Source organism: Schistocerca piceifrons, chromosome 9 (genome assembly GCF_021461385.2).
Source record: "Schistocerca piceifrons isolate TAMUIC-IGC-003096 chromosome 9, iqSchPice1.1, whole genome shotgun sequence".
Lineage (NCBI taxonomy): Eukaryota > Metazoa > Arthropoda > Insecta > Orthoptera > Acrididae > Schistocerca > Schistocerca piceifrons.
Genome location: NC_060146.1, coordinates 206036117 through 206048887, shown reverse-complemented (window position 1 = coordinate 206048887; position 12771 = coordinate 206036117).

The following is a 12771-nucleotide window of genomic DNA, read 5'->3' as shown; positions in this document are numbered from 1 at the left end:
GACCATGACACTCGTGTGGTTCAAGGACAGCAGTAACTGTAGCATCGCCGGCAGCCTAAATGTTGTCGTGTGTCGAGTCGACATCTTTCGATGAGCGAGAACAGCGTCCCGATTGATCCGAGATAGTTCTGCGTGGGCACATGTGCGTGACAAGTTAGCTGTTTCGCTATTATAGCTGGGCGCCCTATATTGTAACAGTTCTCAGGTCTCGACGGTCAGCGACGTAGATACTACGTAGGAAACTGGATCGTAGTGTTCGTGTTCCAGCTAAATACTGTCTGTGATTTTTCTCGTCGAAGTATCAGCTAAAAAGACAACTGTGCGGACTTCTTTTAGTCCGCTCACTGCTCTATACGTCATTCGATTTAGAACATTTTCTTTGTTGACTATTCTCTCTTAACAGAGGCCGAAAATAACTGTATTGGCAGCTGGTTCCATAGTGTGTTCATAATATACCGTTAGACGCTTGTTTAGCGAGTAACTATAAACATTTTCCTTGAAAAGGAGATATTACGATTATAATTAGTCCGCTGGCAAAATATTCACGCACAAAAAGTACAGTTTTTTGTAAGACAAAAATAGAAGAAGATTTTGAATACAAACGCTGCTGTTTTACTAGTTTCATTTGTAACCTTAAAAATAATGTTCACTAGTGAAGTTAAGTGTGGCAATTCTGTAACCTGTGAGAGGCTTAAATAGAACACTACAGTGGACAGGAATAAGGAAATAGTCTATCAACGGGCATTCTCACTCGTCTACAAACAGAGTCGTCAACACACCGTAGAAACTACGCATTTTGTCTAAGCTGCGAGCAGACTGAGATAGGCAGAAATAACCTGTTGCGTTGAGTGAGCTGTTCTCGCGAATTTATTCTCATTATCGGCTGCTCGGCCGGAATACGAAGTGCACGGTCTAGAGAAGAGATATTTATACCCCGGCGGCCAGGCGAAATTTGTAGCACAGTGACTGAAAGAGCATTTGGACGAGTACACATGTTACTGTAGTTGCTGTGACGGAAGTGACAGACTGCTGAAGTTGTGAAATTGCCCTGACCCTTTATAATTAAGTTTTCCTATCTGTTGTCAGTGATGGGATAATGAGATTTATCACTTTGGCCAACGAAGCTGGTCACTAACGCTCTGTCAATACCATCTATGAAAAGATGTTTTTAAGACCTGTAGAGGCAAGAAATATTGTAGAACCTGAATTGTCTGCGGTATTCCTCCACACCTACTAGCAGTTTCTTCACGCATTTTCGCGTTTTGTTGAAATGTTCATTTAGTTTCAGTTTCACACTTGTGAAGTCTAGAAGCTGTAGAAAGCATCACAGCGTTCTGAGGGACAGAAAGAGGCTTCTGCGCTGTGAAATATTCGCTCTCTACTTATTTGCTACACCACGGGTGACATTAAGCAGATGTCGACATCACCCCATATTCAATATAGAGTGGAGACATATTCTAATTAATAGAGTCTGACTAATGAAACAATCAGCTGGTACAGAGAAAGAAAGATACACACAAACTAGGCAGCTGTTTCAGAGATTGAACTGAGGGTAAAGAATTTAAAATCATTATGAGTTAATTTGTGATCATCTTGCAGTATAAGTAGGGGAAAACAGAGTCAAGAAAAAAGTAGTGTGATACGTCTGAGCAGTTAGCTGGGACACTTGGCACTCGGTATTTTCTAGGACTGAATTGTAAGGGGACAGCTCCAGAAATTGGGATGCAGTGCGAGTTGTAGTCTGTGTGTATTGCTGCGTAGCTACTGATGTTTGGAGTGTGGAAACAGAAGGTGTGAAAGCTTTCGTAGCTGCTGGTGACTGTGGAGTGGAGAGGGCAGTAGTCAAAGTGTGAGTGGTATTCGAGTATCGGAGAAGCGGCGTGGGGCGGCGGCGCCGGTGCTGCCCCCACCAGGGTCGGTCATGGCGGCGGAGGCGGCGGCGGCGGCGGCGGCGAGGGCGGCGGCGGCCGACGGCACGGCCCGTGTCCCGCGCGGCTCCGTGCGCGGCCCCCAGTTTGTGATCGCTGGCGACCCCGCCAGGAGGCCGGCGCTGTTGCTCCTGCTGTGCGCCCGTCCGCGTCACCACTCCCCGGAATGTTCTCCTCACTGCGTCTGCTCGTCGTAAAACGATTCGCCGGACAGTGACTGCCGGGTGGTAAATGTCGGAATCGCGCAGATCGAACGTTCCTGTGTCTGCAAAGTGATGCAGTAGCTACGGAAACGCCACTGTTATTTACAATAGCGTGTCTGGTAGAATCGTGAATTAATTCAGCGTGTGTAGAATCGTTCAGTATCGTGTGGTTATTAATAGTCTTCTTTGAGAATTGGTAGAAGAGCTCTAGGGCATGGCTGAATTTTAGGCATTTCTACTGGAATGAAGTATTTTGTCATACTGGAAGCTTTTGTGAGAACAGCACCTGGGGTTTAGTCAACTAAGTGGTGATCTGGAGTTTAATCTTGCGACACACAGTCACAAAGAGTACAGGAATGAAGAGGTGTTAACACTTACATTTCTCACAACGTTTCCCCATAATTACTTTGCGACTGGTGCTAGTAGTATGTCAAATACTCTTCGAGGCTGCCTGCAATGAGTTTTGAAAAACTCACTGTATAATTTAATTGTGCATAAATGACTCAGCCGACCCTACATCATTATTTACGTTACGAGAATTTTGGATTAACTTCCTGTGCGTGTGTGTAGCCGTCAATACCATGTGGTTGTATTTTGTCTTGTGCATAAGAAAGGGTAGGTTAATTCTACTGCAGGAGCCAATATAATAACTTTAGTCTGTGGTAAAAGTCTTAGAGAGATCTGCCACACTTATTACAATAACCACTTTCAGCGTGTCTATCTTAGAGTCTGAAGGTAATATCGCTTACAGGCAAGCGAGAAATTGTAGCTGGTACATTGCAGAATTAAATATCTTAGTGGGGCCGTGTGACATGACGGTTCAGTAACAGAGGTCACCCTAGCTACAGTGTTGCTCTCACTATTAGAGAGATAGCAGCTGTTCCTTAAGCCACCCTAGAGTGGTGCTATTGTATCTTCTCGATCTTCTGAAGTTATTAAGTAGAAATGGGAGGAAGACGATTTCTCTGTGGAAAAGTAGATTTGTGCATACATTGGGTACCTTTGCAGGAAACAGTCTCTTTAGAATTGTTAAAGTGAAACAAGTTTAGAAATAGGCAGTCCCCTAGCAACAACACGTTTACAATGAAAGTGGAAAATAAAGTTCAAAAAATGAGCTGACAGTGCCGTGATAGCGTTTCACCTTCCGTAAGGACATTGTCTACATTTTTGTTTCAAACAAAAGGAAACAGAACTTAATTAAAAAGGACTGATTAACTCACAATTCTGTGTTTATAAATTGTTATAAATACATTTTACTGACACTAAATATAATTCACACAAAACATTTCCAGTAAAAATTGCCTTTGTGTTCATAACCATGCTGAAAAAAATGGATGTAACACCGCCTCATAACCGCCACAACGTAACAAGTGCTCCGGAACGTTTTATAAAAGGGGAATCCCCGAATCCTAATAACAACCTAACTATAAACGAATCAGATTTCATAATCTTCGCGAGTTCTAGCGTTGCGCCTGTCGAAAAATGCTGCTCGCCCCAGCTAGAACCGCATAACTAATAACATGCCACTAAAGCAATGCCATAAAACTTTCCGGACCGACATATTCCCGGTATTACCAATAACATTCAGTAAACACTGACCGTAAAAAAAAAAAAAAAACCGAATGCAATAAATAGCGTTAGGTCAATCAACCACTGTGAAGCGAGTGTGAGTGTCTAGTGTTTTGCGGAAGTTTTTTTCGCTATTCGGCCAATGAACTGGAAAACGCGGTTCGTCGATGTATGAAGTGTCGTCTGATAGAGTGAAATCGTAACTGAGACAAGTGACTGAGGAACAGGAAGAAAGAGAGCACAAAAACTCGTAAAATGGTCGATCTTGGTGGATACGTCATCATTCTGGTGGAAACCAAGGACAAGAAGATAAAACTATATGGTAAGTCACAGCTCTGCTACCAGTGGCCGGTTTCATCTTACAATATAACTTTTTCTTGTGTAGTTCACGCCTGTTCGTAGGTGCACATTTCCCACAGACGACGTCACTTCTCCAAAGTTGCATGTTATTGTAGTTGTGATGTTTTTAGATGTGTGGGAATATAGATAGAGATGATGAACTATATGTTGTTCTTGTGAACGCAAAACTGTGCTGTACTGTACCATACTAGTTTCAAATTGTTGTGACAACAAGTGAACTAATGTCAGTGCATAGTTGCATTATTATTGGGCGACAACGACAAAGTAAACGATGAGAACAGTTTATTATAAACCATAATCTAGCTGAGGTTAGACATTCGTGTTGCTGTTTTTCGGCGTGTGCGAGTTGAATGTGTTTTTTGAAAGACTCTATTTTCGGCCAAACAATGTTTTTTCTTTTTCTTGTTATTTTCCCCTACACATTTCGACTCGTATAAGTCATTTTCTGCGTATTCGATCCTCGTTCCTAGGATTTTTCGGTTAATTTTCACTTTTTGCACTATGTTTCGGAGTCAACATTAAACGCTAGGTTTCCGTGTAGCTGGCTGGGTGAGTCGGTGCAAAGAGCTGAGTTCAAAGGCAGCGACAGACCACCTGCACCTGGGCCGTGCGTAGCAACGCACTGCGGTGTTCAAACCTGTCTAGGGCCTGATAGAAGCTTTAATCCACTTTCACAGTATTAGACAAACTTTTGATTGGTTTTCTATTTTGGGCTTAGAACTATAGCACGCGCACCTATTTTGTTGTAGCCGCTGTGTTGATTTAAATAAATAGGAGAAACCTTTTTTAACAGGCAAATATGATTCCACTGATTTTGCAGATGACACTCTCTCAAGTCATAAAATCCATAGCAGCACACTGTACAACCCAGACTTTAAATTAATACAGCTTCAGGTTAGAAAGCACTACAAAATAGATGCACATGTTACGGTTTAAGGCCCAAATTAGAAAATCACTCAAATGTTTGTGTAACATTTCCACGCAGAAATAAAAACAAGACTAACACAGGATGGGATGTTGGTGTCGGAAGATGTATGGTTAGGAAAAAACCATTAAAAATCCTCGAAAGTTATTTTGTTCAAGTATTTTAGTTATTAATTTTTATAAAACAGTGTGCTAAGGCACTGTCCGTTTCTTCGGTTCTTCAGATCTATGTGAATCTAACATTTAAAAGTTGGAGGAATGATTTCCCCACGCAGAAGGCGGAAAAAATATAAAGAGAGAATTACGAAACAGAATTATTTTCTGTCTCCCTTCTACCTTGTGGTATTCGTGGGCATTGCAACCAGTACCTGTGGCAGCTTGCCTACAATATTGTGTGCTACTGTATTGTGAAATTTAGAGACATCAAGAACTTTGAATAAAATAGCACCAACAAACAGGTGTGATGTTGATTCTTTCAAGGTAAAAAACACCTCCAGGGACAATACGTTTCCAGTTGAATTGTGGAAGCAAACAACCCACGGTAAATTGACACGATGTACTGGATGCCAAATAAGCATTTCCAGGCAGTCTTCAGACTTCATTTGTCATAACATTCACTTCTAGATTTCGTTGCGACAGAATTATGAAATTATGCATGTTGCTAGTAGATTCGGACTTAAGTGAGTCAACCAGTTGATGATGCAGCTATACAGTCGACTATGTGGCAGCAGGAAAGAAATAATAGGCAGATATGTTGTGTCAAATATGAAACAATTCAGGTGAATTTCGAGGAGCGAAAAGAAACACTTGTCACTTTAGATTTCTCCATTAAAGTGGAAACTTACGACCTTATAGCCCCAGGGTAATAAACTACTTTCGCAAGTTACACCATCGCTCGCTTCCACTGACATGGGTGCTGTACCACAGCGTAAATTGCCTTTGAACTGATTCGCCACTATTTTCGAGTCCATTGTGATGGATCAAACGAAGGGAAAACTTCTTTCATACGGTAATAATTTTAGAATATCTTATTCATTATTACTATCATCTAAAGTTTTGTCCAGATTCATGAATTTCAAAGTGGAATTATACATTTTTGTTTAAATCTTGCTTTTATCAGACACAGAGCCACAGTTTTTATCTCGCACATTCTAAAAAATTCACTGTGCCTCTAGCAGCATCACTTTTCTGCAGTTTAAGATAATGCCCACGGTGGAAAACTGTGTCGAACATGTACGCCAAAAAATAATCAATACGAAGTGTGGTTACTAAATAAGGTGTTCAACTAAATGAAACGTTGACACTGACAACTGATTTAAGTCAATAAAACAGCTACGTGTGTGGAAGGAGAGCCAATTGAAGCCAGAAAAGTGGTTCGTTGAAAAATGTTGAAGGGATAAAATCAGAGCTAGTAGACTCACTAAGGCCAGTGCCTAGTAGATAGACCGAACTGCTGACGTATTTGCTATTCAGAACTATCAACTTGACCTATCTCGACGATTTGAAAACTGTAGGAAATTGTCCCCAATCAGAACAAGGGACGCTACATCCTGAACAACAGTGAGTAACAGTTCTTGAGTGAAAGAGTTACTAAGTGCGTAACTATTGTGATTTCATGCCAAATCCAGTGAAATCTTGATGCTATGAATGAAACACACACAACACTGGTGTAATATTCTACAATATTTATTATTTGTTACACGAACTGCTTGTCAGCTGTAAAGCCATCATCAGATGCAAAGATAAGTATGTGGTGCAATGAAATTTTGTTGGAGCAAGTATTTTAAACTAGTTCATTTACAGATTTCCTCTATTTAGAGAGTGGGAAGGTTAGCTAGGCAAACTTAACTAACACACAATTATTTCCATTTCACTGATAGGATATATAAACAGTTGGATGGTCTAGCTATGTGATCCTCCTTCAGTCCCGTCCTTGCTGACATCTTGATGGACAATTTTGAAACACAGTTTTTGGAAAATAATCCACTCTCTTCTAAGGCTGGATACTAATTTAGGTATGTTGATGATGTGTTGTCCTTACGGACACGAACTACCAGATAACTTCAAAAATTCTTCAAGCAATTAAATTCTAAACATAACAGCGCAAAACTCATAATGGAGTTTGGAGGTAACTGCATAAGTTATACAGCTCTAACTATAGACACCAGAGACCGTGTTCGAACTTTCGAGATTTTTAGGTAACCTATTGCCAGAGATATGGTAATACCGGCCAATTCTCAACGCCCTTAAACATGCTGCTTTTCATTCTATGATACATCGCCTAATACCCATCCCCATGCGTGATGACAATTTCCAAACGGAATACAATCAAACAAATAACATCAAACAATGGCTATCCTCCTTCCTCAGTGGACTCCATAATGCACGAAAGTGGAAACGAACTATGTACTCTCTTCTTTACCCTGTCGTTGACCCCTCACCTCAGGAATACAATAAGTGGTGTACAATTCAAACTTAGGGTAGTCACACCGAATGTAGCCGGAAAGCTTAAATCCAGGAACGTAAGAATATCATTTTATTTGCAGAACGCTGTTGGACACTTCGTGTCCGATGATAAAGACGGCACTCCAGCGTTGGAAAAGAGTAGACTATATAAAATTACTTGTAACTGTGACAAATTCTTTCCAGGTTAGTCTGGAAGGACAGTATGTACCCGCCTGAAGGAACACCACAGAAGTTGTACGCTTATAAAAGGACCACCTGTTTAAAGAGGGTCATAGTTACAAGGTGAAACACGAAGTATTATATAAAATTCATAAATGAAGAAAGCTATATTGAAATAATGGAAATTAATAAACGGATGTCCATCATCCCAAGCTTAGTACTGAATGACCATACACAGTTCCGTTACTGGCCACTTGTAACTGCAGACACTACTCATAATCCCATCCAGCCCGCGTTGTAAATTACACCTTTTACTCACACGCCCAATTTCCTTTGTTTCATTTCCTATAATTTCTGTCATTGTGTTAAGAAAATTACTTTGTATAATCGTAGCTGCTTCACTCACCTGCTTGCTATGACTATTACATCTTATCTGTTTGTAACTTAGGATCTATTAAAGACAAATTTATTTTTTCAGCCACGTCTCTGGAATACATATATATATTGTTCAAATATGTTCTTCTATCTACAACTGTTGTAATTTGTCTATAGTTCATTAATTAATGTGTTACATATTTTATCTTAGATATATAATTTACATAGCGTTTACACTGAAATAACACCTCTTGTTTTGTTCCTAATTCTAATATTAACATTTTTCTTCTCTGGAAATGGATCTTTGATCCATCAAGATTTCACTGCATCACGTACTTATCTTTGTACCTAATGACGGTGTAACAGTCGAAAACCGTTTGGTGTAAGAAGTAATAAATATTGTAGAATGTAACACCAGTGGCCGGCCGCTGTGGCCGAGCGGTTCTAGGAGGTTCATTCTGGAGCTGCGTGACCGCTATGGTCGGAGGTTCGAATCGTGCCTCGGGCATGGATGTGTGTGATGTCCTTGGTTAGTTAGGTTTAAGTAGTTCTAAGTTCTACGGGACTGATGACCTCAGATGTTAAGTCCCATAGTTCTTTGAGCCATTTGAACCATTTGTTACGCCAGTGTCGTGTGTGTTTCATTCATAACGTATAACACATTCTTTTATTATTTTTATTTAGCGTATGGCTAATACAGACATATCATGAAATTACATATATATATGTACATATTGACACACAAGAAACTTAAGTTTGTCTTTACAACTGAATATCCAGTCCTTCAATCCAGCGCACTGCATCTGGAGTTGCTAGCAGGAAGTCCTCTTTGGCGCCGTGATAAGCTCGAATCCTGCATTCACTGACAATGTGGTGAACAGTCTGGTATGGAGCCCCGCAGTCACAAGCTGGATCAGGCAGCTTGTTCCACTTAAAGAGAGCATTCTGTTGAGAGTAGACCACGTCTTGCGTGGTAAGTCGAATCCACTTGGAAGTTTAGCACCTGAGAAGATGTTATGCAGGTGCACATCTGTCACTGCTTCCCACCGACCTTTCCATTCTTCAAGAGGTTTGAAATTCTTAGCCACCATGTCAGCAGCATCGCACAGAGTTGGATGACTTGATTTCAGTCTCTTGCGATTTAAAAGTGGCAGGTCGCTATGCACGGGTAAGTTAGAATTCCTGGAGATCTTGTGGAATTCTCTCATAAGGGCAGTACATCTGCGTAGATCAGGAGGCATTATACCAGTTAACAGTGGAAGCCAATAAACTGGAGTAGATCTGATTGTGCCAGATATTATGCGCATTGTCGTATTCAGCTGGGTATCAACAAGCCTTGTATGATGACTATTCATCCAAACAGGTGCACAATACTCAGCACTTGAGTATACCAAGCCCAGAGCTGAAGTTCGCAGGGTGGTTGCTGAAGATCCCCAGGTAGTTCCGCATAGCTTATGGAGGATGTTGTTTCGAGTCCTCAGCTTTTGAGCTAAGTTAAGAAGGTGTTGTTTGAAGCATAGTGTACGATCCAGGGTGACACCAAGATATTTTGGGTTCCAGTTGTGATGAAGAATTCTGCCTCTGAAACTTACCTCCAGTTTTACGTTCGCCAACTGGTTATTTAGATGGAAGCAACACACTTCTGTTTTACTCACACTGGGCTGGAGTCTCCAGATTTTGAAGTAATTGTCTAATGCAGACAGGTCATTGGCTAAAATCTCTTCTGTTGTCTTCATTTCCTGGTGTTTGACGGCTAGAGCCAGGTCATCGGCATAGCAGTATTTTCTGGACGAAGTGTAAGGTAGATCAGATAGATATAGGTTGAACAGTAAGGGTGAGAGAACTGATCCTTGAGGCAATCCGTTGTTCAGCTTCCTCTCCTTACTTATGTTGCTTCCAGTGATTACCTGGAACTTCCGATCACTTAGCATGCTGTTAATCAATCGAGCCATTGTTCTGCAGGGTATGATGCGGAGAAATTTGTAGATAAGGCCTTCCCTCCATACAGTGTCGAAGGCGGCAGTTAGATCAACAAATGCCACAGATGTTTTCTGCTTCATTTGGTATCCTGACTCTATGAAGGATGTGAGAGACAATACTTGGTCGCAGCAGCTACGCCCTGGTCTGAAGCCTGCCTGATCAACTGGAACGTTCTCTAAGATAGCGCTACTTATTCTGTTATATATTAGCCTTTCAAAAAGCTTGTAGCAGCAGCTGAGTAGGGAAATGGGGCGATAGTTTTCTACCCTGTTGCTGGGTTTGCCAGGTTTCAGAACAGATATTATCTTCACCTTTTTAAACTCAGATGGAAGTTGACCAGTCAGCAGGATGTCAGTGAAGAATTCTGCCAGCCATTTCTTAGCTTTTCCTCCCATATGAATCAGGAATTCTGGGTGGATACCATCGAATCCAGGTGCCTTAAGAGGTTTGAGGTCCTTCAGTCCAGAGTCAATGTCTGAAACTGTGAAGGGGTGGGTATACTCAGATGAGGGAGATGCCTTCTTTTTAAGTTCACGAAGCTGTCGTCTGATATGTCTTGTATGTTTCTTGTCAGGAGGTACTATTGAGGTGGTAATGATGTGGGAAGCAATTTGGTCTGGTGTTACTTCGGAATTTTTTCTGCATGCTGGTGCACTTCCTCCCAGTTTTCTCAGAAGACTCCATGCTTTCCTGCTCGAGTGGGTAAAGTCCATAGTTTTGACTGTTTCTGCCCATTTCTGCCTCCGAGACATGTCCAAGCTGGACAATAGTTCCGTAGCTATCTCTGGGTCACCACTTTGCTGGAAGTATTGGTACAGAATTTCACTTTCCTCATTCCATCCTGGAACATATTCTTTTCGGTATCCTCTTGGCATACACTTTTTAGCTGTTGCTGTTACTGCACCAATGAAGCGTTGATAGTTATTATGTGATGGAGGCATCCATCGAATGGTCTTATCCAGTTCCGTTGAAAACTTCATCCAGTCGGCTTTCTGGAAATTCCATCGAGCATGCGGAGTTGATCGTATGACAGGAACAATGCAGCCAATTTGTATTATTACAGGTCTGTGTTGGCTGTGAGGAAAAGCATCTATCACTTTTCTTGTGGTGTTGATGGGAAAGCCAGTTTCGTTGCAGCTAACAAAGCATAAGTCAGGATTTGAATCCTTGTCCCAAGCAGCTGACCTGAAAGTACCTTGATCTTTGGCATCAAACACTAGATGAAGATTATTCTCTTCGATCCATTCTGCAAGCATGCTCCCATTTTCATCATTTTGAGAGTACTTCCAAAGTTCATGGTGACTATTGAAGTCTCCTAAGTAAATTGCAGGATGTTCTGCTGTGTGTAGGACAAAATCGGGCCATGTTGTTTTGGGTGGTTTGTAAACATTTGTAATAGTAATGCCGTGCAATTGTATGACAACTGTATGTATATCTGCCTCGACACTTACAGAAATCAGCGAAGCTTCGTTTATGTTGTTACGGACATACGTAGAAATTCCATACACCTCGTGGTAAGTTACACCAAGTGCAGAATATCCAGGAATTCGACCTCGGCTTCGGAATATTTCTTCGCTGGAAACACGAGTTTCTTGAATGGCGACGACATCGATATTGTTGTCCAGCAAAAATTTTGACAGGTAGTCACACTTTGCCCTGCTAATGCTTTCGATATATTCAGTTGAAGGAGTCTGATAGTTGGTCCAATGTTTCTTGTTAATGAGCTCTGAAAAGAACTGTTTCTGCTATTTAGTTGATATGTCATTGCCAGGAGATCCTATGGATAGTCTGGCTGCCTGTAATCACTGTTGCTCAATTAGCACCACCCAGGAGGCACGTGTAGGGTATTTTAAGGTTAAACCTACGGACGTGAGCAACGCTACCTCCCACCAAGAACCGACGGAGCAGTCAGTCAGTCAGTGCAAATCTTAATGTCTTCCTGGCACCTGAGGGTCCATGAATATGAACAAAAACCAGATATTTACGTGATCTCAACAAGTTTTATGAATATTTATATCTTTAAATATCAAACTGAAAATCGTTGTGTATATTGAGTTTTTATTTTATGTATTTCACGTAGAAAATGTGTTTACTATGAAAGTAGTCCTAGTCATATTTTTTCAGAAATATAAAGGTATAAACTCTCATCTGAGTGTTTCTGACCACTTACTGTTATTGAATTCTGTTTACTGTGTTTTTTTTCTTTACTTCGGGTGATAGAAAGTATTGTCGAAATAATTAGATTTTGGTATGGATTATAATGAAAACCGCTCGTACATGAATCGATTGGATAATTGCTTATGCAACAAGTTAAGCAGATTATACATTTTGAGTCGTTGTCAGTTACAGAGAGAAAGAAATTCATTAGTTATCCTATCAGTTATACTGAAGTCTTACAGAATAACTTCATGATCAAGTACACACCCAGGATCTGAGACAAAGCGGGGAGACAACTCGTATTAGATTCGCAGTGAATGGCGAAGGACATTTCTGTTTATACTCTTGACTAAATCTTCTCGAACTCCTATCTGGGTAGCTGTGTCCAAATTCCGCAAAGTTCCAACGAGTGTCACTGCGTCATCTTCTGCCGAAGTGTCAAGATTACGCGGGTATAGGCCGTACCTATATCATGATGGGAGTAACAGTGATCGAAACGTTGCGGAATTTCAACGCTACCACCCGGATGGGGTTACGAGAAAATGTTATCAGTGGCAAAATAATTTTGAGATTTCACGACAAATGACTGAGGATTCATTTGCAACCAACCAATATCCGTTACATGCTTCGGCTTCCTTTAAACTGATACT